Raw genomic sequence first — 27,428 nt, 5'->3', positions numbered from 1 at the left:
AAGAAGAAAGGCAGAATCATGGTGGGAAAGGGGTTCAAAAATACATTCCCTCTCATGTGAACTCAGGTCTGTTTAAGAAGAAAAGCCAGCAAGGCCACGCACAGTAATGCCGAGAAAAAGGAAATGGTAATTCATGTTCACCAGAGTCATAAATCTTGCCAGTAAGTCTCTAACGGCAAAACAGTGAGTAGGGGAATTTTTATACGCAGATAATTAATCGTGAGCTGCTATCAGGCTTACTGTGCCACGCACACAGTGTGCACAGCACCGCGGCATGCCGCCTCCTCAGCGCTCCAAGCACTGCCTGAGGTATGGCTGCTGCCAGCTTCGCCAGCAGACACATGGCCTAAACTCCCAGAAATGTCAAAAAAAATAACGTTCAGTGGAGATGGGAATTTCTGTCCACAGAAATCTTTTTGCAGGGAACCCATAAAGGTTTTTTCAGCATGGAAAATGAACTATGCTTATGACACTAGCTCCTCTGCCACGTGGAACAGGATGCAGACGAAGGGCCTTGTCCCAGTGTCAACATCCTTGTCCTCTGGCGTGGACACTGCTCCCAGACACTGCAGAGCAGGCAGGCTGGTCAGGGAAAAAGCCACCACAGCAGAAAAAGAAAACATGCACAAGGAAATTCATGAGCAAGAAGGAGCTGCAGAGACCTCAGAAGGACTAGAATCGCCGGGGCCTTCCTGCCACCTCTGGTGGGGATGATGGCCCATCATGGCCTTGAAGGGCCCGTCATGCCCTTCCACCAGCTCCTGTTCCTCGACATCTTGTTTTGCTTCGGAGTGCAGCCAGGCACTGCCACTAACAACAGACGTGAGGGAAAGCTCCACCGCATCTCAGTCAGACCGCACTTCCAGTTAAAGAAAAGCCTCTTTTCAGTTTCTAGATGAGAGGGTAGCCAGGGGCAGAAGTGCCAGCAATAACTCGCCAGAGAGCACACTAGGCACTCCTGACACTGCCTCAAAATGGAACGACATCTTCTAGAGGAGGCTGGGGAGCCTTCATCCCCCAAAGACCTCCCTCTGGGGCCCATGTTAGAGAAGAGCATGGAGAGGACAGCACCTTGCTCCTCTAAGACCGGCTGTGAGAGACTTAGGTGAGCAGGGAGAGCCCAACCCTTCCTACATCACGACCTCATCCTGCTTATCTTCTATACTCATTTTCTTCCCCTAGCCCTGTGCAGTTACACCACACTGCTTGATTGCACTCCCTTGCTGGTCCAAAAGAGCTGGAGACTGATAAGACTATGGGGCAGACCAGCTCCACCATTCCTGCATGCCTCATCTGTGCAGAGTCAAGCAAGCACGCTCCAGTCCAAGGCTTGGTTCTCCTGCTACTGTAAGTTAAACCACCACATTGGTCTGTATTTACTGCATTTACCTGCACTTCCGTTTTTTTAAATCACTGAGCCTAATGGTATGCAGCTGCCACTGAAATCCTTATACACATCATTGGCTTTCTTTGAGCTGATTAGCTAGATAAGGAACCATAGCCAAAAGACATGAAAAGATGGGTCCAAGTTTAAAACTCTCAGATGAGCAAAGAATTTCATTCAAAGAACTGTGTGAAGGAGGTGGAAAGGAGGCTCACAACACAAGTGAAGGTTTTGTTTACTACTGATGTAAACAGATGAAACACTCTGTCACTGGGTTTAAGGATCAACGCACAACAGACTCAAAGCACTGCTGATGGGTATTACAGCTGCTGCACAAATCTGTGTGAATGCCAGTATTTGTGTGCTTTTGTTCTGGATGAGAACTGAGGGACAACATACCAAGGAAGCTAACTTTATGCTGGAACAACCTACTTGTGATATACAATAGTTCCAAGACAACAGCCCCTTCAACTGAACTGCTGCTGCTCAGTGTGTTTCTTTGGATAGCACAATGTTGTTTTTTTATTTAATTCAAGGCAGCTCCATGTATTTACTTTTATTTGTAGCATAACATTTACTATTCTAATCAGAACATTCTGTAATCTTGTCTAGATGCTTTATTATTAATTGCTACACCCCCCACCCCACCCTAATAATTATCCTCTGGAGAGGTAAACAATTCAACACCAGTTACTTTAGTTAAAGCCATGAATATGCATTATTTATTTATTTAGGTAAACAGTAATTAAGAAAAATCACCCAGACTGTCTTCTCTTTGAAATGAGTACTACTTCACTAGCCCTGCCATGGGAATTGCAAGTCCCTTAAGCACATATATCACTTTGCTTTCCTCTGCCATGATTTTCATTTGTGAGCCTCAGAATGCATAACAGCAGCCAGGGAAACAGCTCTTATGTTGCTAAGGCTGTGCAGTGAGTCCAAAACATCCAGTCTCACTTTCAAGGACAAGCAGCAGGTGCCCAGATGCTGACAGAGAAGAATGCAGAAGTATTTTGGGTGCAGAATGGGAACAAGAACACAGATATGGGCTCCATCCTCCCTGTGGTATAAGCACAGCTCTCCTTTCTTCACACCATTGTGCTGTTAGGATATGCATAACCCAAGGCACTGATTTCCAAGTTTTTTTTTGCAGCAATCTCCACTAACACCAAAAAGCTGACAGTCCAAGGGGCTCTCAGCACTAGTGGAGTGAGCACCCAGCACCGAAACACAATCAGCACTGCAAGAGGCAGGCAACATCTAACTGATGAAACATTTGGATTTATTCATGCTGGAGGAGAGAGATACCCTTGTATGCTGTATATATAACTTATACATCAGGTAATCAGCAGCTGAGCCGCTCCCTTTGACTCCACTAGTGTGGATTTCTTCCTTAATATTACATGACCTCAAATATTCCAACATCCTGTCCTGCCTAATACTTCCACCAACTTCTACTGAACGCTGTGACAGAATCAGACAGCACTACAGGCAATGAAACCATTCACGGGGAACTCATTGTTTTAAACCCAAAATTAGACATGTCAGGCAGTCCTGACAGGGTTGATCATATAGCCTAAGGATTGCACTGGCAAGCACTACAAGAAAAAGAATCAGAATGTCTCCCAAACACAAAGGGATTTTCGCATATCTAAAATTAATAAGTAAATAGATAAAGCTGCGGTCTGGGCTTTGTTTCAGTTTTCAGAGCCAATTTCCGGCCACCGTTCAGAGAAATGCTTTGCATTTCAATTTCTGAGTCACCCATTTTTACAAGTGCACTTGCTGGAATTACTAAGCATGGGATCTGATCTAAATATTTTCTTTCTGAATCAAAGCTCTTTTCAACTTTGTGGATGCGCATGGATCAATGAACTCAACGTGGTGACTGACATCCTGGTTGCGTGCGGGTGCAGTCCTAGTATAATGCAATCGGTCATGGAAGCCCTCTTCTACCAGGTACCCACCGTCCACTAAGGAACGAGGAGGTGTTCTCCATTCTGCACAAACACAGCACACGCTGACGCTGGTCTCCTGGCTTCTGATCAGAAAATGACATACGCTTCCAGAAGTGTGTTTAAACATCAGGTATGAATGAAAATAATTCCTGAAAAGAATCTGTTATGAAACCGAAAATCGGAGACCGCCGCAGTGTTGTGCCTAAGTTGAGTCATCAGTTCCCTTTATAGCCTAATAATTGACACTGCCTTGATCAGAATGACTGATCCGAATGTTGCTTTGTCTCTGCGTATGTTTTTTTTGGTGTTATTTTTTTTTAATATGTAAACAAGCTGCCTGTCAGCTTACAGGAGTATTTATGTTTGCCAGATCATGGGAAATATCTGTCAAAAACAGATTTCACTCTCTCCAGTCAACTCGTTACAGTCTGAATCAGGCTGCACTACAAAGAAACCAAAACCAGGTCTTGTTACAGAAAGAATATGCTGCCAGCCCTCAGTGGAAGCATTGATTTTATTGCTTTTTCTTGGCATTAAATGCAACAAAGGTGATTAAAAGGGTTCCCTCCTTCCCCTGTGGGACTTCTCCTCCAAATAAAGTCTTCCCTTTTCCCCTCTCCCTGCACTTTTCTAAAGTGAAGCATCTTATGGGAAGAGATAGATAGGAGAGGAATCACGGTGCAATGAAGTTTCAGAGCACACTGATTTCTCATCTTTTTACACTGGCACTCAGGTAATGGAGCGATTCCCAATGGAGTGATTCCCTTTCTGATACTACCAACAAACAAACACTCCCACATGTCTTCCTTCCTCAGGCTACACCTCCCCAAAATAGGTCATTTCTATGATTAATTATTTTCACATCTTCTAAACAAGCAAAGATCAAGTGAGACCGCAAATGCCTCTAGTGGTATTTTCTAAAGCAAAGGTGACACAAACAGGGCATTTCCTTCTACCAGGATACAGATGACACTAGACAGCCACACTGTGGGTCACTGCCAAGTAATCTGCCTTGGAACAGCAACATCGTTAGAACAAAGAAGCCAAAAGGAGAGACAGGGGATTAGGCTACACTATCAATGTGAAAATAGAGAAGAAAGGACTTGGGCAGGAGCACCAGGCTGGACACACAGATTGGGACTGAAAGCAGAGCTCTGTTGAACAGAACAATAATTTATAGATTATGGTGCAGCATTTGAAAAATTTAACAGTAGACACATCGTCTATGGACACATCAGTGTTGTCCAGATCCTCACTATACTTTGGAGAAAATGGAGGAGGACCCATCCAAACAAAGAGTACGGAGAGTAATACAATGATAGATTTTAAAGCAAGGAGACAGAAAAATCTAAAATTGTCTTGCAGAAGAAATGTTGCAACAAAATGATAAAAAGGGGAAAGGAAATGATTTACTGGCTGGAGATGACATTATATTTTATTTCCTTAACTGTGGTATATAGTTGGACTTGAAATTAAGAATATGTGCAAAATATTGTACCTTACTGAATTTTGCAGAATTTGGTGGATTTAAATAAAAGTCTTGCTTTTTAAATGACAAAAAAATTGTAAAGCAAGCAGTTTACACAGCTCTTTTGAGGTAAAAATGACTTAATAGATACATTTATGAAACAAAACTGTGAGAATACTAAACAAGATGCAATCTCACATGATTTAGAAATGATGTCCATAAACATACAGTTTTAGCCATATTCAGCACAGAAACCAATGAGTGTCATCAACTTTGCAAAATATTCGGATAATCTTGTATTTTTATGAACAATGTCTTCATCTGCGTCAGTTACTTCGGGGAGAGAAGTGGAAACACACACTCCCAAAATGTGAGGAGACACAGTATTTTGGTCAGATATGAAATGACTGCACTTGGCTAGCACTGGTTTTTATCTTTCTGACCTGGAATAACATCTGCCATCAACTGCAATTTTTATCAACTCTTTGAAGTTTTATTACTACAACGTACAAGGGTGGCAACGCTCAGATGGATGAATGGGAATTAAAAGCACTTTGCACTCTCAAGCAAGCCAATGAAATTATCCTGCTTAGTTCAAGAGGGCATTGCCAATACTAAGAAAACGTTTGTTGTCTGGCACTGCATGTGAGTAGGTAGAGTACGAAGCTGCATTAGTGTTCTGACATGTGCCAACCGGGCAAAGTTTGAAGGGTCACTTGTATCTGCCATGGTAGCTTTTTAGTTCATTTTGAACCATCCCTTGAACATCAAGGTGAAAAAAATGACGGCATGGCAGACAAGGCAAAACAGAAGTCAGCATTTCAAAAAGAAAGATTACCAAATGAACAAATACTGTATGCTAAATGCCTTTCTAGCTCTCTGCATCAGCCTAACTCAAACATAAAAGTTGGACACTTCATTTATTTTCTTCTTCAGTTTTATGCCCTCTGCAAATGGAAGTTAGTGTCAGCCTATTCCTGTAATGAAAATGTTCTTTGCTCTGCTCCCAGGAACTATAGTTTCACTTTGCTATGGAGAAGAGCCTCTCTTTCCAGTTCTCATGGCTTTTGAAGGTTTTCATTTTATTTTTGACTTATATCACTAAACCTGCCCATTCTGCCTTGATTACTTTGTTTTATTATTCTCCGTAGCCCTGGCATTTGTTTAAAATTTTGTAAAAAAATAGGCAGTTGCATAAAGAATGATTAATACTGCAAATGCTGTACCAAGCAATATTACATATTTTATTGCTTATATAGTCAGCATGCCAGAACCAACAAAATCAATTATTTTGGTCTGAAAGCATATTTCTCCTTTCCTGTTTGCAATGGTGTAATCTTGACAGAAATAACTGAGAAAAAGAAGCATGGCACCAGGTGAGAACAACTAATAACGTACAATCAAGTTTAGGTCAAGGGCTATGGTTTGGGACACATCTCTAGGAAGAATAACAATGCTTGTGTTCTCAGAATGTGACAAGGATACTTGGCACACAATCTATTCAGTCATCATCCCAAATTACTAATTACCTGTGCCAGTGTTCTCATTACAATGAAAAAGTCTCTGCTTTTTCCCAAAGTTCTGTAAGTGAAAAATGAAATGGAATGCTTTCCCATTTGATCAGAGTGGCTAATGGAAAACCCTTTAATAAATTATTGGACAAAAAGGCTTTTTGTATTACAGCACACAGTCATAAAAGCCAATACATGACGGCCAGTGAGTATTTACATGCAGAAATTGGCCCAACAAAGCTTCCTACTTAGTAAACAGTGAGAGGAAGTTCTGAATAAATATTTGTTTTCCCATATTTATTTCTACACTGGGTGAGGCAAGATAAGAGGATGTTTAGGCACTGAACTGACTTCAGATTTTGCTCTTGTGAACAATTTGGTCTGTAAGGTTACAAGGCTTTTAATCTCCCATACATTGTGGATTGTGCTATCATCACTATCATAATGAAACCAGACAGAGTTTACTTCCCATTCCCCAACCCCGACACCAGGAGGGCATACTGAAATGAGAGAGTTAGTCATGTAAAACTGAGTTAAGAAAGCTGCACAATGTGTCAGACACTCAGCTTTGTCCACATGTGAAACAAGGCTGCTGGAAATTGTTCCTGCCAACATTCCGCCAGGCTGGACAGGTCAAGCAGTGGCATAACCTCAACTGTCAGGATCAAAAGATGTGTGATTTAGCTTGTCCAGGAAAAGGCGGACAACAATCCTTGAGTATTTCTATGACTCCTTTTGCTCTAGGCACAATTAGATTTTATTGAACCATAATCCTAGATAAGTATATTGAATCTTTCAGCTGAAGTCAATTACAGTGTGTTAAATGGCAAGCTTCCCAATTTCCAGAAGGAAAATCACTTCTTTGGTAAAAGACTAAATTAGTTTGACAATTAGATAGTCGTAGCTCAGACATGGGGTTGAAACAGCAACAGACAACCAAGCAGTTGCCATGCTTTCAGGCACCAGTCCTTCAGAGCTATGAAGAGAGCAAATTCCCAGGCTTTCCAGTTGGTAAAGCAAAAAGTACTACAGAAAGAGAGGAGATGTCTAGCAGCTGCAGCAGCACATTTCAAGCACATCCATGTTTTTTCAGGGCTGGGGATGGAGCTAACCAGTCTCTGAAAGGATGAGACATCACTCTTCCTGCAACTGAAAATCTTCATGCTTAGACGTTTAAATAAAATGTAGCAGCCGACGCAGAGTGGCAGTGCGTCTCTCCAAATGAGAAGCTGGTTCTTTATCAATCTAAAATGGGAGTACCTTGACCAAAATCAACAGGGCTGCTCGCAAGTTTCTCCACAAGAGAGGGAAAACTAGTGCGGTGAAATAAATGGTGGAGGAAAATAAACAGGAAAGAAATTTGATGAACAGTTGGTGAAGACAAGCCAAACTGCCAAAGAGAAAGATTGACTGCCATTCAAAAGTAAGAAATGAGCAGAGAAGGGAAGATGTGGGAGACACAGAACTGGCGGCAGAAAAATGTATGGGTTAGTACGGGTCTCAGAGGAAAGCAGGGGAGGCATTTCTGCGTCCATGGGAGAAGGGCTGAAATATATCATGGATGGGAAGGTTATGCAGGTTCCAATGAGGATGATCTCTCATTAACCCCAGCAACTTCGAGAAAGTTGAGGGTCAGGTCAAAGGACGGTCTGCAAGAACATGGCCAAAAAAAAAAAAAAGAAGGTATGAAGAAGGTGGGAGGACAGAAAACAGAAACAGCTGTTGTAGCAGAATCAAAGAGAAAACAAAAGGTGGGACTGGTCAGAATGAAAACCTGAGTGTACTTTCACGATCTTGTCAGTGGCTGGAGAAGAGCATTACTAAGAGGGGAAGAGAAAGAAAGTACAGAGCTCCACACTGTCTTCCCAGCGAAAAATAATTCCTGTAAATGCTAAGAAAAGTTTAAACATCAACCCACATGAGATAAAAGGACACATCAAAAGGCATGTGACTTGTCATTTCTGATTCCTTATTCAGAATTAGCATCCATGTGAGATTCATATTGAAATCACTTAAATGAATATTTGCCTATCAGGGACTTGAGTGGAGGAGCAGAAGGCTATCTGTAGTGCCAGGCTATTGAGATACCCTCATGAGGTGCAAGCAACAATGTGCCAATGTACATCTTGCCAGGAGGCCAATAAGGTGATGGCTGGCTCCCTCATAGTGTCTTTTTCAACAGTTTAGGGTCACTTCAGGTAATCTGCTGAAGAGGCTCAAGTATTCTCCAGTTTCTTTCTTACACGCACCCATATTTAAATGTCAAGAGATCTCCATGTAATTCAGCAGATGACAGAATCTGCATTTCTGATCCAGTTGGGTTTGTGTGGGTCGTGTGTGTCAGGCAGATAAGAATGACTCAAAGCTAGAAGGAGGCAGACCGTGAGGAGAAAGGTGAGAGACAAGGAATATTCCAACTGCTTGCTGCTGCACAGGGACAGCCAAATTCCATGACAAACAGCTCTGAAAGATCCAAAATAGAAAAAAAAAAACACTAAAACCTTTCTAGATCTGCAAATCACTTTATCTACTCCCAAAGCAATTAAATGAGAGAAGCACAGGTAATTTTTCTCTGCGAGGGAGCTCATGCCTTTCACTCGAGTCCCCAGGCTGGCTCTCCCCATCACAACATCCACGTTTTTAAAAGCATCAGTAGGCTTCACCTTCATGACGCACCTCCGGAAGGGAGGCCGATGATCTCTGTTTTAAAAATGAGGAAGTCAGTCATGGGGCAGATGAAGGAGGTTGCCTGAGCACACACAGGAAACCTGTGACCAAGGCGGGTAAATGAACCCAGACCATGAGTTCCAGTTGGGTGCCCCGTCCAAGCTGGGTGGCCAACAGACCACCTTTTCTACTGGGACTCTAAAATTTTAATTTGGTGTGTTTTTTAATGAAAGTGTTTTTTTCATTCGTCTAGCCACTACGTTTCATTTCACTCACACTTCTGCTTTGTGGAAGCTTTTTATTCTGCTTCTTTTTTAATTTGGCTTAAAAAAACTCACAATTGAATATTAAACAGAATTTGACCTTTAGTATTTCACCTTATCCCCTACCATTGTCAGCCTCTCTCTAGCTCTCAGCATCTCAGCGCTCTTTGTGCACTCTGTGCTCATAGTTATGGCTTGATCAAAATATATCAGTGATTTTCTAAAGTATTTTCATAGTTTCCATGAATTACAGCAAATGCTTACTGCAAACATCAGTGTTGTGAGACAACAGAATAGATCTAGTGCGAAACCAGAGCAAGGAGATGCGCAGAAAAGGTATGTTCCAAAGTAAATGCTCCAGCACTGCTAGGCGTTACATCAAAATGAGCAATCAGATGAAGAAGAGCTACCAGTAAGCCACTGTATGAAAATGCTTTACCAGTTTGACTAATGAATCACTGTACAAAGGTGAGCAATGTACTTAAGGGTACTGCAGCTAACTAGTCTTTCTGATGGGTGAGAACAGTGTCCCTCCATGATCTGCGGTTTAATTGATATCTGAAAAGCTCTTAAGATCTCCTATTGAAAGGCACATTATACACATTTCTAAGACAAAATTCTGTAGCATTATATTATTTGCTACAAGTCAAACCATTATTTCATGAAATAATTCACACTGTAAAAAAACAAAAATTTTCGAGATACAGAAAGGAAAAAGATAACTAATTTCCACATTTGTGTAATAACGAACATAGTAAGAAAGAAAAAAAGACTGTAGATATTTGTCATAAAATGCTGAAAAACCACAAACTTTCAAAAGTGCCCAGAATGCTATTTTCAGCTTATCTGGATGCAGCCCAAACCTTCCACAACTAACCAAGGTACATCAGAAGAATGTCACCATTCCACTTTCACCACAGACTGTCATTAACTTTTGCTCACTGCGCAGCCAAGGTTGTCAAGCCCGACAAAATAACCTAAGACTTTTATGCTTAAAGCACTCGAGCAGCTGCAAAAATAACCTTCTAAAAATATTTAATAGTTAGTCCCACTCAGCAGCTGGAAAAACAATTACTGATTGAAAATGTCAGTGTTTGATATTACTTAATATTTAAAACTATCTGTGAATCATAATTAACATTTCTTTTTAACTATTTAAAAGCACGCATCTGTTGTTTGAGGCTTCACGGAGAGACAATATGTGGCCTTCTGATACCACTGAAGAGACTAATGCAGTTGAATTCAAAGGATGCGAGGCAGAAAGCCACACTGGTGAAGTGAATCCTTCAGGAACCTGGTAAAATCAAGACTGCACAGCAGCGTAAGTAGTACACCCTGGGACACCAAATCTGGCCTACAAAGCAAGCAGTGACTACCTCAGGGTAAATTAAACAAATGCACAGCTTCACCTCCTGGTGCCTCTGGGACTCAAATGCCATAACATGAAATGAATGAAAATACAGTGTTAACAGCAACAAAACCAGAGGTTCCCCTTGAAACATCCTTTGACGCATACAGACAGCTGTACAGCAGGGCCACCCCAGGTCCAGGCCGCAGCAGGCTGTCCTGCTGGGATGCCTTGCAACGCTGTGCAGGAGAAGGCCAGAAGCGCTTGTGACCTCCTGAGGTGCTTCCCCTGCTGAAAAGAACACTAGCTTGGGTTGTGATTTGAATTCCAGCATCACACAGACCCTGCACAGGCAAGATGTCAAAACCAAACATTTTGTCTTTTTCCAAATTTCTGCAGAACTTTCCCCAAGCAACCCCCTGACTGTCCACTTGCCACAGCGCAGGTATCCCATAACTGACAGCAACCACATATTTTTTAACTTTTATTCTTGTCCACCCATGTTGAATTAAGCTAAGCACTGGACTTGCAGGCAGAGCAATGGTGAAATGGCAGTAAGGGAACCTGGCAGAACTGAATCAAAGATTTTCGTGACACACAGCCTCACCTAGAGAGCGATCTAGGTGTATCAGTTGACTACACAGAACAGAAATACACAAACAAGAAACCTACTCCAAGAAATCTGCTTCAATTGCTTTACCATTGAGCTTGAAAGACTCAGCGCATTTGAAAACAAAAACAAAAACCTAGTTTTGTACAAGAAATGTAAACTGTTGGGAATATTTTGCGAGGTGCTAAGCAGTGTAAGCAAACTGTATAATGTCCTTAACTTTAAGTGACTTGAGACCTGAGTCACTAATGCTCCCACCCTTTTTCTCTGAAGTGACGACATTATCAGAGGCCATTTCAAGGGAAATGCACTTAAGTCATAAATAGTTCTCATACCAAGATAACCTGCATCATCATCAGCAGATAAATGAAGCCAATAAGAAATCAGAGGTGTAAAATTTCAGGTCGTAAGCATCTCCAAATGGGTTATACTTTCAAAAGTAAAGGTATAAAATGGCATAATGAGGTTTTCTTGGTGTTATTCTTGAATTTTTCTGGGATGATATTATAATTTTAAAAGTAAACACTCACAATGCTGTACTCAATGCAACTGGCTTTTAACCTGAAATGGGGTATTTTTCATTGACATAGAGTCATTACTGAGACAGATGCAGCTGACCAAATCCATTGCCATTCACAGCATACTGAGGTTCCCTATCCATACCATAGCGTGTTGGAAGAGACAAAGCAGTGATCTTTTCAGATCACTTAGGGCAGCTATCCATGGAGTACTTTGAATTGAGATAGGCACTTCACAGTTTATGCCCCACAGCTAAAATGCTCAAGTGCAAAAATGCAGGCAAGGATGAACACTAAAATACCCATGTATGCCACAGAGTGAAAAACTGTACTGGCAAACAACAAAATAGATCAATGTGTATTTTACCAAGATTATTTCTTGACTTAGATGTGTTTAGGTACTATGTTGTTGAGTTTTAGAGCAAGTCAGCAAAAAGCTTATAAAGGGCTTCCGCTAAAGTCTTCAGACATCGGAGTCTGAAGATCATATTCTCATGTACACTGCCACTGTCCAGTAGGTGTTAGAGTAAAACTATGAAATGATAAGGAATAATCGAAACCAAAAATGTTCCCGAACTGAAGAAACTACTTCATGCTGCTTTTGCAAAAATACTTACAACACAGTTCTGGAAGTGATTTCCAAGCAAGCCAACAGCTGCTCTAGACAGTTTACTAGATGGTGTGGCTCAGCTCTTTCATAGAAGAAGCACCTACAGTTATATCTGGAAAAGGAAATAAAACCAAAATTCTTTGTGAGCAAATACGCAAATAAAGTCATCTTTCTTTCTCAAACCATAATCAGGTTAAAAACAGCTTTAGTAGCACTATATGAAGTTCCCATGCCAAACTTCAACCGTGTCGCCCATTTACAGGAACAAGTGCCAAAGCACAGTCAAAGCTGACCTACAGGGCTGGAGCTGAAAGCAATTGTGCTTGAGAACAAAAACATGCTGAACGTATCAAAACAGCCAACAACCTGGTGCAGCTGTTTTTCTCATCTAGCTCTACTTGAAGCATTCTCAGGAAACACAAAATGAAATATTGGCATTAGTGAAAAAAATCTAGGTGATTTCAGCAAGGCCAAGAACTCCAGGCACCAGCTTCTTTTTCTCTCTTGAGTGGGTGTTCACTTGTAAGTTTTAGACACGTTAGCAATTCAATGACTGAACGAATTAATGTTCGACTTAACAGTCATTGCTAGGTTGGGAGGTTATTACTACTTGTTCTGTTAAAGTGACAGATTAAAATAGGTTTGTATCTGAAATCTTGTTTTCTACAGTACATACTCCCCAGCTTTTCATACCAAATCATTTTCTTCCATCATGTCAACTCCTATTGTGTGAACCACAATGGCTCAGATGGGCAAGGAGAAACAGCATGGGGACAGGCAAGGGAGAGAAAGAGCTCAGACCTCAATGTTTCTCTTTGGCCTGCCATCTTTTTTTTTTTCATTTTATGTCATTTATGTGAGACTTCTCAGAAAAGGAGCAGGCTCACGTATGAAGGACATGTTCTGCTTTTAAAGCAAACAAAGGCTTAACTCAAAAGTAAAGAGAGGGCCCAACTTCAGCTAGCTATCTAGTGAACAGAGAAACCTGTACGTTTTCAGGCACTATTTCCAGGCACGGGATGTAAAGCTATGATTCCCAAACCCTAGACTGGAAGCCAGGTTCTTATTATTGGGAAAACAGAGCACTACATTTCAAGGTTGAGTTAACTGGTACGGAGGAAGAAAAAAATAGCACCACATGTCTAATTTTTGCAGACTCAGATCCATTTTGTATTGGTAAATGAGCTTTCATCCTTCCCTCCTTCTTTCTTTTTTTTTTTTTAAGGGTAGATAGCAAGCTGCTGACAACTCACACTGTACTAAGAGCTGTTCACACCGCACGAAGTGTTTACCACTCACAACTGATGCTAAAAATTAATTTACAGCACCACTACAGAAAGCTTTGACAAATTGTCATGTGTTGACACAGTCATAAGTTGTTGGTTAAAAAAAGTAACACTTCCCTCTTCTGCCACCTCATGCTTGAGATCAGAGATGGGCACATTATGCAAAGTTTGAGGGTTTGTAAGCTTCACAAATGTTTGGGCTTCACAAAACAAGTTAGGCTGTGAAACTTTTTTCTCCTGCAGTTAAGCGTGTGTTTATTGCTAAAAAGACTAGTAAGAAAAAAAAAATCCTTTCTCATCTACCAAGATCTGTGTGTTGTGCAAAGCCAGGAGAAAAGGCTGTAAAATAAATAACCTTGCATGACAGTTGTTCTTCCCATGTGAATGATAAGATCAGACCTGTGACAAATACCCAACTACTCAGAGCTGCAGACACCACCCACCTACTGTAGAAAGGAAAAAAATATAGCTGCAAGTAAGAGTTTTAATTGTTCTCAGCTGTCACACAATGTTATCTTAAGTGAATGCATTTATTTCTCAATTTTTCTGTATTGCTTTATATGAAAAAAAAGCAGCAGTGTTCATCAGACAAGGTCCAAATTGATTTCCGTGTACTCAAGATAGTAACCATTAGTCAGCACTTGTGCCCATGGCATCTCCTAAATTTTAACTCCTCCTTTTCTTGGTCAGGGCAAGGTAAATAACCTGCCTCGTTTACACACCAGAATCACTAATGAACACAAAGGCAGTTTTGGCTGAGAGGAGCCAAGATAACATAAAGTGTTAGCCTCACACTAGCCTAAATCACAGCTCCAAAACAGAGCTAAGGGTGGGGAGAACCAGAGCATCAGAAAATAAACAACGCATCCACTTGGTGAAGGGACCTTGACTTGTTCAAGGTATTTTGACTAATTTATCTTTATTTTCTCCTGAAGTTTATCTTTAAGTTGCTTGGCACTTCTGCTGACATCCACGTGAAAGAGAATTCCATTCAGCAGCTAAGGCAAACCACTGGACTCCATGTGAGTGAGGAACAGGGCATGAAGACTGCCAGTGAAGGAGAGGAGAAAGGGAGACAAGCTGGGCCCTAGATCAGGCAGAAGTTGAAGCACTGAAAAGCCGTTTCACTTTTTGCACCAGCAGTGTGGACTTCCAACATTCTGTTACCTCTTGTTAAACTCCACCACCTTTTGGTGCACACATTCCACTTAAATGCAAAGAAGATTCATTCAGGAAATTAACTTTGCAATACAAAGAATTCATTTTCCTATTCTTCCCAACACTCATACGATGAAGAGATGCTTTGAGTCTTTCCTGACCCCTGAAAGAGAGGCAATTTTGTACCTTGGCAGAAGTGATCCAGTCACTCTAGCCTGTGCCTGCACTGGGGTAAGAAGCAATCCTGTAATTTCTCTATAAAACCTTAAGTTTGTAATTTCAACCAAAGTAAGCTTCTGCAAAATACTGAGGGGAATGAAATTTCATACAGACTCTCCAGTCGCTCACAACCTACACACTTTTTCTGAACTTTTTCCTGTTAAAATGCAGAACTCTCACAATGCATTACTCAGTTGGCTCTCTTTGCACTGAAACAAATGCTGTATGAGCTTGCTTTTGAAAGCTTGATTTCATGGCAGAAGTGGACTAACACAGGGGTTTTTGCACTACACATGTAGAGAACTGGTAGTTCCACATGGGCCTACTCATGCTACCAGAAAAGAAGCACATGTCCCTGTACAAAATTTATCAATGATACCCTGAAAAATGACACAGATTACTCTCTGGTACATCTAATGGAAACAGAGACATTTACGTCATTTACAGTCAGGATGGACATTATCTTGTGCTGCTGGCTGGAATGATATCATCCATGTTAATTAGCTTAGATTGCTCTACATTTAGAAAGCAATCAAGAGGAAACTTCTATTCCCCATGGATAAAATCTTGCCAAGTCCCACGCATGAGCTCACGCTTGCTCTGACCAACTCAGGGCCAGTGCAGGAAGGCCAAGAGGGGTTCAGCAACTGGGCAGTGTAGAACAGGGCAGCCCCGCTGGCGCCTACATTCCACCTTCAGGTTTTAGCACAGAGAGAATGGCTAAGCCTTAGCTGCTCTGAGAACCCATTGCAGTTTGTATGGTGTTAGATGAAAGCCCTCACCAAGATTTCAAAAGCAGAAGGGAACATGAGTCTGTCCTGCTTTCTTGCTGATGCTATGCATGTAGCCAAAGTGCAAGAAATACACTAAGAAATGTATATATATATGTATATAATACACTAAGAAATGTATTCTGTTGCCACCATATGCATGCGATGCAGTATGTGAAAAAACTTCTCTAGCTGGATAGAAAAAAAGAGAGGTGCAGCTTTCTAATACCCTGGGCACCTGTGCACCAGCCAGTGAGGACACTGCTGGGGTTTAAGACAGCCTCTCCTTTCAGGGCAAGCAACAGCAGTGACTAACTACAAGGCGGGTAATTTTCCTGTCTCTGCTCTACACCCGTCTGCACCTCTCTGCAAAGGTCATCACATCGTATCTCTTACACTCAGTTCTGCCACCCACCATTAAACAGAGAAGCAGCTCATCTGGGCAGCCTAGCAGGACCTCCTGCAAGCATTTGGGCAAGCGGGAAAATCCCTGCTGCTTTCTACTGTGTGGGGACTTCAAAAATAGCTCCAGTTCTTAGGAAGGGACTGAGATGCTCAAATTACCTTGAAATGAAAGGATCTCAAGCTACATGAGCTTTGGTCAGCACTGCCTAAAGACAGCATTCCTTTCTGGACTCTCCCTCCTCAGTGCAGGAGAGGAAGCAGTAGGAAGCGATAGCTCTGTGAGCATGAAATGGTGGGAAAAGGGAGCATACCTTCATTTGCGTCTCTGGAACACACCTTGACCTTCCAGACTTTTCAAGCAGAAGAAACCCAGTGGCTCTGTTAAGAGTTTAGTCACATGAAAGTCAGCATCATTTGCCACTGAGGGCTCCACCAAAAAGGCAAGCACCCTTTGGAAGGCAGGTTGGGGTCTGTACCCCCTGCACACAAACAAACTGAGACACATGCACATGGGCATTTGCTCCTTTCCTCGCCTTTTTCTAACTGCATATATTACTATATTTTTTCACAACTTTATTTGCATTACATCTGTTGTGGGCTGTGTAACAATCAATGACAGCATTATCTATAGCATTAGCAAAGAAGCAAAACATGTAATTCATTGAAATAGGACTCCCCTCTTTCCCTTTCTTCTCATTGCCATTTTTGGCTATGCTAAATAAATCCATCTGGTTTCTTGCTTGACTTGTATCCACTGTGATCAAACCCTTACCAAAGCTAGAATTTTGTTTCTAACAAATATATTCCCATGGCTGCTCCCAAGTCAAGTCCCTACTTTTGGCTTAGACAATGTCATCCAACTTTTATAGTAGTGCAATGCTTACAAACAAACAGACTTAAAAATCAGTTAAATGGCAACACACAGCTGAGGACCTCAGGAGGTTTATCTGTCACGGGAGCAAAAATCACTCTTTGCACGGATTGTACAGAAATGACAGTAGGATTCTCTGGGTGTTTCTGAGCCATCTCGAGCCAGAAAAAGTAACTAGATAACAAAGAAAACCTAGAGGTATGAAGTTTCACAAGACCATTAGTAAAAATGATTAAGTTATCAGACCATTTTGGATAGTACAAACTGAAATCCTCGTAACTACTTAACGTGGCATCACCTTACATGTGCAACATGGTTACAAGTCAAGAGAAAGAAGAAACTGGGGAGACCAGGGATGGATCTCGCCTGCCTAAACATAGCACTGCAGTTGGAAGCTTTCCTCGACCTTTCAATCCACAGTGATTTCTACTGGAGAAATCACTGCAAGAAAGGTACCAAAGGAGTTACCTAGTAGTGCATGACTCGTCTTTTATCTCTGCCGATAAAGACATCTCCATGAAAAGAAGAACACATGCCTTATGCCTTCTCAGACAATTTTTCCTTATGGTGTGCTCAAGAAGCAAAGTGGTGGGGCACTGCAGGGAACGTGTTACCAATTGTTTGGCATTTACTCCCAAATTAGAAAAGAATCCCTAAGTCTGGAGTTGCTGGGTTACAGCAACGACCTGTTCAAAGCACTGTCTGACCAGCAATGTGGCCACTCACACTGGCCACACGAATGCTGAAGAGACATGGGGGTTTAAGCAAAATGTCCACTCAATCCTAAACTGATCCAGTTACGGTCTTCCCAGTGACTTCCCTCACCATCAGAAACGCTTTGGTTTGGATTTTAGTCAAGTCTGGTTTACAGTGCTCAATTCAGCTGTCAAAAAAAAACCCTACTGGAATGACTTACTCATTACATAGCCTTGCAAAAATTATTAGCTATGTTACAAGGCATTTCCCTTTGGGGACTAGAAGGGGTGAAGAAAGGGGATGGAGAGTGACAGTTTGTGGTTTCTAATGCAGCAACAAAAAAAAATAAATAAATAAGAGGAATACAGGATATAACATGTTTACATTTGTCAAAACAAGTTTCCTGGAGACAGTGAGGGTTCATGCTGCTGAGCTGTCACTTCTGCTAGAAACTGCTGCCTCATGCTATCGGGAGGTCAGTCACTGACCTACTTTCTGGTAGAACTGAATTAATTTGCTACTTCTGTACACAAACCTTTTTTTTTTTTTTTTAAAGGGATACTCAACAAACCCATAAAAAGTTGCTTTTTAAACCAAGTTGGAGTTCCAACTAATGTAGTGCAGAGATGTTACATTCCCTGGCACAGGGCCCACTACACTGGGTCTGCTTATTCTTTTGGAAAAATCCATGCAGTATATTTTTAATGAGTTGACGCAACTAATAACGTCTTTCCTTTGTGAGCTCTTACATTACACTAACACTCAAATACCGCTGATATAACCTATTACAGACAACAGTGGACAAACTCACTCAAATAATGCTGTTCTTTTTCTGGGCTGCTCCTGAAATAGATGCCTACTACAACAGGATTAGCTCCCAAATAGACGGATGCATGACATGGCATATTTATAAGATTAAAGCACAATTATGAACAGAAAACAAAACAAGCAGGTGAAACTTCAAAACTAAATACTGAATAATGATCCGATCATCCCCTGTGCAGAGCCTCAGAGCCAGCACCAGCAGATGTGGTACAGCAGGAGCTCCTACACAGCAGCACTACACTCACAAAGCAAAGTGGCTGAAGTAGTAGCAGAAGAGGTGGCATCTACTTGCTTGCTTTGCTCAGTGGCCACATGGACACAGATCTAATGCCACTACACTAATTCCTTCATTAAAATAAAGCCATGTCTGAGGGTTTCACAGATCTTCCAAATCCTTGAACTATCAAAAAACTAGGATTCATCTCTTTAAATCATACTTAGCAATGATTTAATAGAAGGCTTCACTGCTTGAGTGGACTTATCTTTCCAGCTCTGTCATGAGTAACAGCACTTCTGTTCAGAAAGAGGAAAGCATTGCATTTCTCAGTGAAAGCAGGGCCATTCTGCATTAAGGCTCTTTGGAAGGTGAAGCCCCACCAGCTAACACCTACATCAGCCTTCTCAGGCAACCTGTTCTCGCACCTTATCCTCCACCTGCAAAGTGAAGATAAGGATCTCCTCCACATGCTTGGTGTGTTCAGTACTGAGACACTAGAAGAGAGACTTGCACTTTACATTTCCCCAGGGTCCAATATAACAATAGGGGAGGCAGAACTAACTGCTGTAATACCAGACAATTACTAGTATCAAAACAGATTTATGATCACTTGAGTTCTTGGACTTGATGAGCCTCATGTTGCCAAAGATAACTAAGCTAAAACTAGCACTTTCAACTGCAAGCGCATTTCTGTCAACCTTTTTAGCTTTCATCTGTGCATATTTACAAGCCCCAAATCTGAAGTTCAAATAAATCCAATAATTCACTCAAACCCACTAGGATTTGAAAACATCAGGGAAGTGTCAAGATGTCATCGAGCTTGTTCTGCAGAAAAGAGTACTTTATAGTTTCAGAAAGAAATAGACAAGGGAGCTATTTAACAAGACGGTGGCATATTGAAACAGGGATAGATATGTAATTAATAGCTACTTTCTCTAAGTGAAAACTTTTCAGACTGGAAAAATCAGTTTATATGAAAAATTGCAAGTCAACTGCTGCCATTTTGGGAGGATAAGAACTGTCACACACGTTAGCATCTCCATAACCAGGAAGGATTTTACTTCTTTGAAGCAACTCGCAAAGATCTTCACACCACAAAACAACATATGGGAAGCAAGTAAATAACAGAAGAAGACACCAAAGAAATATCAAAGTTCATAACTAGAATTCTAATGAAAAATCTTATAAGGAATCCATGAAAATGGGGGAGAATTCTCCCACAGAAAGTTGAAGGCAAGAAGTTCATTTTAGTCCCTACGAGAAAGAGTAATTGCATGACTATATGAATACCATCATTAGGATACACAACAATGGCCAAAAACCCACCATATGTTAGTATCCCCAAACATTTTCTTATTAAAAAGGTCTAATATTTGTCTAGGAGGTCATTTGACTCAGAACCCTCTCCATCTTCACACGTGTGTTTCTTCACCAAATTTCTATACAGCTTCCACTTGAATGCATGGCACCTTAAACAAAACGGGAGAGTGCAAAAAGGGTCATGTTCCAAGAAACAGGAAGTGTAAATTTATTAATTAAGCATTTAATTCTTTCTACCTCACATGTCTGTCTCCACAGTTTAAAGTCTCTCTCAGCAATCAACCAATTTTGGGATTCACGGCTGTCATGTAAATCATGGCAGTACTTTAGCTGAAAAGGCACTGTCAAACATAATGAAGTTTTCCTTCAGCTTGTACCCACACTGGTGCTGCATACAGCACACATGGCTTCGGAGAGATGATCTGGTGAGGAGAGGTTGGACACTGGGCTCCTAAGGACTGTGACCTGCCAGAAGTGGTACAACTGAGTTGTGCAGGTTGTTGAGACTACATGCCACAGAAACCACACCACAGTGTCATTTACTGTGTACCCATAATACCCAATGGGCTATGAAACATATTTGAGAATATTCAATCATTTTCTTGCATTTTCTTTCCAGCCTTGCAATCACAGTACAGATGTCCATCTACACATGCTTTGAAGACATATTAGAAATTCTGAAAAAAATGCCAGCACTTCACAGTTATGGCTCAGTCTTCCTGCCGAACCCAGGGAAACCATTCCCTGGGAGATGCTGATTCCCTCACCGTTACCCAGAATAGGAGCATTACATTCCTTCAGCCCTGAGCCTGTCTGCACAGTTCCAGGGACAGAGGATGAATACTATCAATAAAATCCAGGCCTTGAAAAGTTTCAGAAGTTCTCCCTCCATAAAACAAGTGTTAGACAGAAAATACCCGATAATGAGCTGCAAAGTCTTTTTTAATAAATGCTTGCTTGAGATGACCCAGGGAACTCGTCCTTTTGGTCACTTCACATTTCCAAACAGTGGTATAAAAGCTTTTACAACTGTATGAGTGTGCTACTTTTTAAGTATAAGAGCAACTTGTGTATTTTTTCATTTCTCAACAAAAATTAACATTCCAACATATGTATGTGGACTCTTGATATCCATTTAGTAATGCTGGAAAATCTATGACTTTCTGATCCTGGCCACTTCTGCACCAGCTCCCCTGAAACACCTGAGCCTGTGGCAGTGTCCCTCCCAAATGCCAGCCCACCTGAAGCACAACGTTTAGGAGGTCAGCACAAAGCTCCCATCCCAGCTTTCTACTAGAGGATGTGTGACAGGAGGGTGCAAGGTTAAGCCTCACACAGCACAGGCTACAACACATTAAACTAAATCGATAAGGAAAGGTCTGCAATAACTAAATTCTGTTTTTCCAGTGCACACCACAGGAACATGTGTATCATCAGAAGAGATTAATGTAGTGCATCTGTGTTGGATGGAGGCCAAATAATGTAAGTTGGAAAGAAAAAGCAGGGATATTTTGCATGGAGATGGCACTGCAGGAGGAAAGGAGGGGGCTCTGTGCTGCACAGCCACAGCGAGGCCTCCAGGGACAGCTACGTGCAGGGGCAGGGAGAAGGGTAGGGACAGCACTGACACAGCTTTGCTGACAGTAGAGGAGGTCGTGTCCTTCCTATAGAAAACCTGAATTACTACCCAGGGCAAGAACGGCCAGCCTTACAGAAAGAGAGCAATGTGCTCGCCTGGTCAGTCTAAGCAACTCAAGACTCAGAGTATGGAAAGCAACAGATTCCAGGAAGCAAGACTGCTGCAGACAAACCGGACACAGACAGACTGCAGCAGCTGAAATACATAACCAGGGTGACATAATGTTCAAAAATATTTCTGTGCTTACTAAGACAACAACAAACTGAACCCTGATGCTGTATTTTGGGCACGTTAGCCCAAACTATCTTTAGACAAGGAAATGAGAAGTATGTGCGTACAGATGTTCCAACACGCATGAAAAGCAGAGAACTGGAAAAAACGCTGACTTCCAAGGCTCATAAAAGTGCTTCTTGTAAATAAGAGTGGGAATAAATACACCGGGCGAAGCTGAATCAAAATCAGAAAGGACAGGCAAAAAGCCAGCAGCTGGTCACGGACTGGTCAGGTTTAATGGCTGAACACTTCCCTCAGCTTCTCTGTTTCTGATAGATTTTTTCAGGTATTATTCCCTTCTTCCGCCCCTCCCTATGTTTTACTCCTTCTGCCAGCTTTTTCATGTAGCTTTCTAACTATCTCGCTTTCACAGATCCTCTCTTGGAAGCGTGATTGAAGCTATAAATTCACATCTACACATCTGTAACAAAAATAGTTTTTCTAAAAGCTATTCTTCTTCCCTATCGATGGTGACACAAATGATATAGAGTTACCAGCAATTCGAGGGTCTTGCTACAGCTTTAAACACCAACCAAGACCGAGAGCAATGCTCTCTTTCACAAGGAAAACAGCAATAATAGAACTTAATCTTTTATTTTTTTTCAAATATAGAACTGTTATTCTTTGAATCATTTCTATTTGTGAAGAACGTAAAGATACAAGAGACAATCTCGGAGCTTTTGCTCAATGAAGCAACCATGATTTCTTAAGTAAAATATAAAAATCTCTCCAGAAAAGAACGTGGAGTCCATTAATGAGAGGGCAGATCTAATTCACCTTGATCACTGCTCAGCTCGCAGTAGTAGAAAGATGAGAGTAGAACAAAGTACCATTTATGCATCCCTTGAAATTTTTTTCTATAAGTAGGACATTTCTGTAAGTAGGACATTAAAGATTAGGATGTTTCCATGTTAGCTTATAATTGAGCTCTGCTTTTCACTTGGTGATATGATCAAGACAAGCAGTGCTTACCAGGATTCTCAGGTCTTTTTGTATGAAAGATACAAAAGAGCCTGCTCATCTCACAGCCTCCAAATCTTTCTTAACCCCAAGCTGATGGCAAAACAGAAACCCCCAAGCTTGTTGTGGGCATGATGTAGAAGTGACTGTTTCTGCAAGCAGTGCTTGCACAAGCCAACTGGGATTTGCGTGGAGGTGCATCTGCTTTGGCTCAGCTTGATTTGGCTCCCTATAGCAAATAATTTAAATGGCTAATATGGGCACAGAAAATTCCAGCCATGAAGACACGGGAGAAAGAACACTGCCGTGGGAGACGAGGACAAGTCACCGGTGTATTGGTGGCAGAGTGATGGGGAACTACAGAAAGGAAAATAAAAATACAGCAAAGAGTTCACAATATTCTGATTAAAAAGAAAAAGCAAAAATAAAAGGGAGGAAGCATAGCAAACAGGGACAGTGCTCACAGTGGAAGCTCATTAACACTACATTGTATTTTGAAACTTTAAAACAAGGTCCTCTGCCAGCAAGTGCCTCTGGTTGTCCCCAGGAGAGCCTAGGAGCTTTTCTCAGCAATATCTGCACCCAGAAGAACAATGCTCAGCTTGTAGCAGAGCATGTAGTGCCACCATGACCACAGCATGACAGCCAACATGTAAAAAGATGCCTATATTTGCAATAGTTTTTGCCGTGATTTTTGTCAAGATTTTCAGGTTTAGCAAAACCACTACTGATCATGAAATGAAAGTTCAGCTTCTTTCAAATAAATTTGTTAGCAGGTTCATCATCATTTTTCTGACAGAATAATTTTTCTATGGTGAATTATTTCCACTGGAAAAAATAGGAGACCAACAAATTGCTGGATACAATTTGTGCCTTAAATAATAAAGCAATTAATGGCATTTTAGTGGGAGCACATTCTTCTCTACAGAAATAAAATCTGTAATTCATCTCATCTAAATTGCTTGGTCAGCTTCAAATGAGTGCAACATAAATCTCCTTCCCATACTGCTCTTGTTATCTATGATAAAGAAAAGAGACAGAAGGTAATCCCATGTTCTGTATTCACTGACACATCATTTTCATGCTACACTACACTGTAATTTATTTCTAATGGGATAAACCTCTTGTAGTCTCCCCTCATTGTTCAACACACATACATTCCCAACTGGCACCGAGATGGCAGGGCTGGCAGGTGCAGCATCCAGAGACCATGTTCTGTGGAATTATGATGTCTGCTGCACATTTCAGCAGTGCTACAGCTGTGAAAATAAACAGATAGACTGTATAATTAAGGTATGCTTTTATTCTTTGCCACCCACTGTCTCCTGAAAGCAATGCAGTCAAAGAATATGACAGTTTTCAATACTTCTTATAATTGCAAACTAAACTTTTAATTTTGCATCTAATCACTTTGAGACAATCCAAAAAGACATGCAATTTGATTTTGAAGAATGTGGAAGTCAAATGAAATTGAAAAGAGCTTAGAGTCTTAGCCATAACAGAAAAATCACTTCATTACTAATGAAAATACCTTTAAAGCTTTTTCTGCTGTCACGACCAAGAGCAATATGAGAAATAAACAAACCAATGTATCAAGGTGGGGCTCATAAATGCTGTAAAGGCTACATGTAGTATTTTTGTTTAAAAACAACATTTTCCATAAGATTTAAGAGAATAAAACCAAAAGAAAACCCTTCCCTTTGGGTTTACAAAAGCTGTCTTAAAATTCGAAGTCCAGACTCTTGCCAGCTATCATTGATGCAATCCTGAAAGAAGTCTAGATGCAAAGAGAAAGCTACTGATGATGCTCCTGCAGAAATTAATATACTTTTAGAAAACATCTGTGTTTACTTGTAGAATTCTTTTCCTTGTCAAAATGCACAAGACTACCATAGAATACTTAATTTGCTGCCAGTTAATAAATAATATTATTGAGCACTACAACTTTAAGCGCAGAGTCTCAATGCTACAATGCCTTTCAGACCCATCTCTCTACTTCAGCTCATCAGTATACTCACAGACAAAATGCACCTTACATAGGAACCTAAAGTGTTAGATTATCAGCCATTTACTACTTCTCTAGCTACTTCTACAACCCCATCACTCCAGCAGTTTCCAACAGGATTAATCTCACTGAATTCAGATGCGACTCAGTGCCTTACAGCTGAGACAGCCACCTCTTCAGATCTCCCTTACAGCTGAGGCAAAGTGACAGTCCCTTCCAGGGCACACTTCACATCTGTTCCAGGTGCCCATCTCCGACGAGGTGCACAAACCCCTTTGCTGCGTACAGAAGTGCTGAACTGCCGTGCTGTGGCTGCATGAACCTGGGCAAATCCTGCTCCAGTGCTACAGGCCTTTGGGGCTAAGCTGGGGAAGGAGGGAGGAGAGTTGGATCTGGCCGCCTGAATTCTGGTAACCCACAGCAGCTCAGCCATCTTCAGTAGGACCAGATTCCTTGGTGTGTCCCAGGGCAGCAGTGGTGAGCAGCAGTGGTGAGCTGCAGAGAAAGGCCACTGGAAATCTAACACTGCCCCACACTGCCTCTCCGTGCACATCGTGAATCTGCCCTTCTGGCTCTGGTTTACCAATAGTTTATGCTTCAAAAATCTGACAAAACATCCCAAAGGCTAACTCCTGGTGAACTCCATTCCTGCTGCCACCATCAATACATATTACAACTTCATTCCAGGGGTGTATTTGCTGCCAGTTATGCGAAGGGCCTACATGCTGTTACTTAGCCAAGTGATGCTGGCAGAGCTGCTTTGCATCTGTGTTGGGGCATGGGGGAGAAAAGCAGTCTCAAGGCAACCAGTTTAACAGAGCTTACAGTTGGTATCCCACAAGTGCTGCTCCTGCAGCAGCCCCTGAGCAGCCTTGTCAGATGTTGCTGGGCCTCCATGAGGCTGGGGAAATCCATGGGCACCCAGAGCTGCCCCTGAGTAAGCCCCCCGTTCTCAGAGTAGGCCTGTGCAGTAACCACCCGTACCAGTGACTGCCCTTGTCCTGATGTCTAGTGGTTTCCAACTTCAGCTACAGCAGGCTGTGCATTCATATAGGCTCTTCTCATCCCAAACTCCATTCTAAATGGAAACCAGATGAGCTCCCTGATGTCAGTAGTATATGCAGAAGGTGCCCTGACTATCTAAAGCCTCTTTTAGCAGGCTGATTTAAGAAGAGAGTAGAATCATTTTACATAGATTGTTCTTCCTTGCGGTTGGAAAGGAACTCCCTTATCACACTCCCAACTCAGACTCTGGTTTCTGAACTTCCCTTGTGAGGGAAGGCAGCATAACTCACACCTACGACGACACAGGAAAATGCTGCACTTTTATTTAGCTGCTTGTGATACTTATCGCTTCTTGCAGGGAAAACATAACCTTGAACTCAGATCTTGGCTGGCCAAGAAAAGAGCATACGTTGTCACTTGGCAGCTCCAGGCACAAAGGATGGCAACAGGTAAAATGTGGGTCTGCTTGCAACAAGCACCTGTATGCAGAAGGGCACAGGAGTCACAAGGCTGCAGAGAATGGTCTCTGGAGGAAGAGCAAAAAGGGCTACACCTGGCTAGTTGTGGTCATGGATCAGGTGCAGGTAGCCCGTCTTAAATATCCTTGAGGCATGTGCAACAAAATCAGTAGGATGAAATTCAGAGGGAAGATGCTGGGATTCTCACTGGCAACAACTCCACATCAGGGAAGCTGGTTTTGGGCACAGGAGCCATCTTCCCAGGCGTAGGGCTGGGATCTTCTAGCCTCAGCCTTGTAAAACTAGGCTGGGTTGGTGGGAAATACACAAGCAGATGGTTAAGTAAGCCTTCCCTCTCATAAAATTTTACTTCTCTGAAAAATCTGGTTGTCATCCAACAGGCCAACAACACTGCCACTATGAATGAAAACGATGGCTGCTTGTACGCTAGTGCAGATGTCCAAGAAGGAGCAGCATGGGTAAGCTTGAATGTCCAGTCCAGAAAGAGGGGTGCAACGCACTTCAGCTGTGACACCCCAGCACATGCAGGGCTGCAGGGACAGGAGTACAGAGAACCAGCTGAGGCTGATATCTTTTCTATGAAAGCAGAGCTTGTGTAAATGAAACAGTTAAAAAGGATGAACAACTGAAGTGCTGTTTGTACAAACGAAGAAAGGAAGAAACTCTAAATAGAAGAGTGTGGGATTCTATTTTTGTCCCGGTGTTCTACAAAGTGATCTAAAACTCGGTAACCTAGACCGTACTTCGTTACTGTAATAACCGCCATCATTTGAAACACCAAGTGAAATATACAAAGCTGCCCTGTCAAACATACAAGCACGCATAAGTGAGGGGATAAGCATTAGCCTTCATCTCTGAAGGCAATCTGTAGCTACAGCTACACCATCTGAGGTCATTTTTAAATAAACCTATAAGCAACTGTGGCATGTGCAGCATGTTTTTTTCCACAGCAACCTCACCTAC

The 27,428-nt window shown here is 41.8% G+C and overlaps 1 protein-coding gene across 8 annotated transcripts in view; it reads right to left on the bottom strand.

Moving 5' to 3' along the window:
• The window catches only part of BACH2 (BTB domain and CNC homolog 2), a 185,224-nt gene that overhangs the window by 90,786 nt on the left and 67,010 nt on the right, over positions 1-27,428 (bottom strand). For 4 of the 8 annotated variants that reach the window (XM_021389602.1, XM_021389600.1, XM_021389601.1 and 1 more), the window contains one exon: positions 12,345-12,449. The exons of 2 other annotated variants lie outside the window; for them this stretch is intronic. The gene's annotated coding sequence lies outside the window, so the exon portion shown is untranslated. Of the gene's footprint in view, positions 1-12,344; positions 12,450-16,486; positions 16,554-27,428 lie in introns of all 8 variants that reach the window. 2 more of the 8 variants (XM_021389604.1, XM_021389605.1) reach the window with 1 other exon arrangement.

This window comes from Numida meleagris, chromosome 3 (assembly GCF_002078875.1).
Source record: "Numida meleagris isolate 19003 breed g44 Domestic line chromosome 3, NumMel1.0, whole genome shotgun sequence".
Taxonomy (NCBI): Eukaryota; Metazoa; Chordata; class Aves; order Galliformes; family Numididae; genus Numida; species Numida meleagris.
Note: the sequence above shows the minus strand (reverse complement) of the source record. Positions and strands in the feature narration are given on the sequence as shown.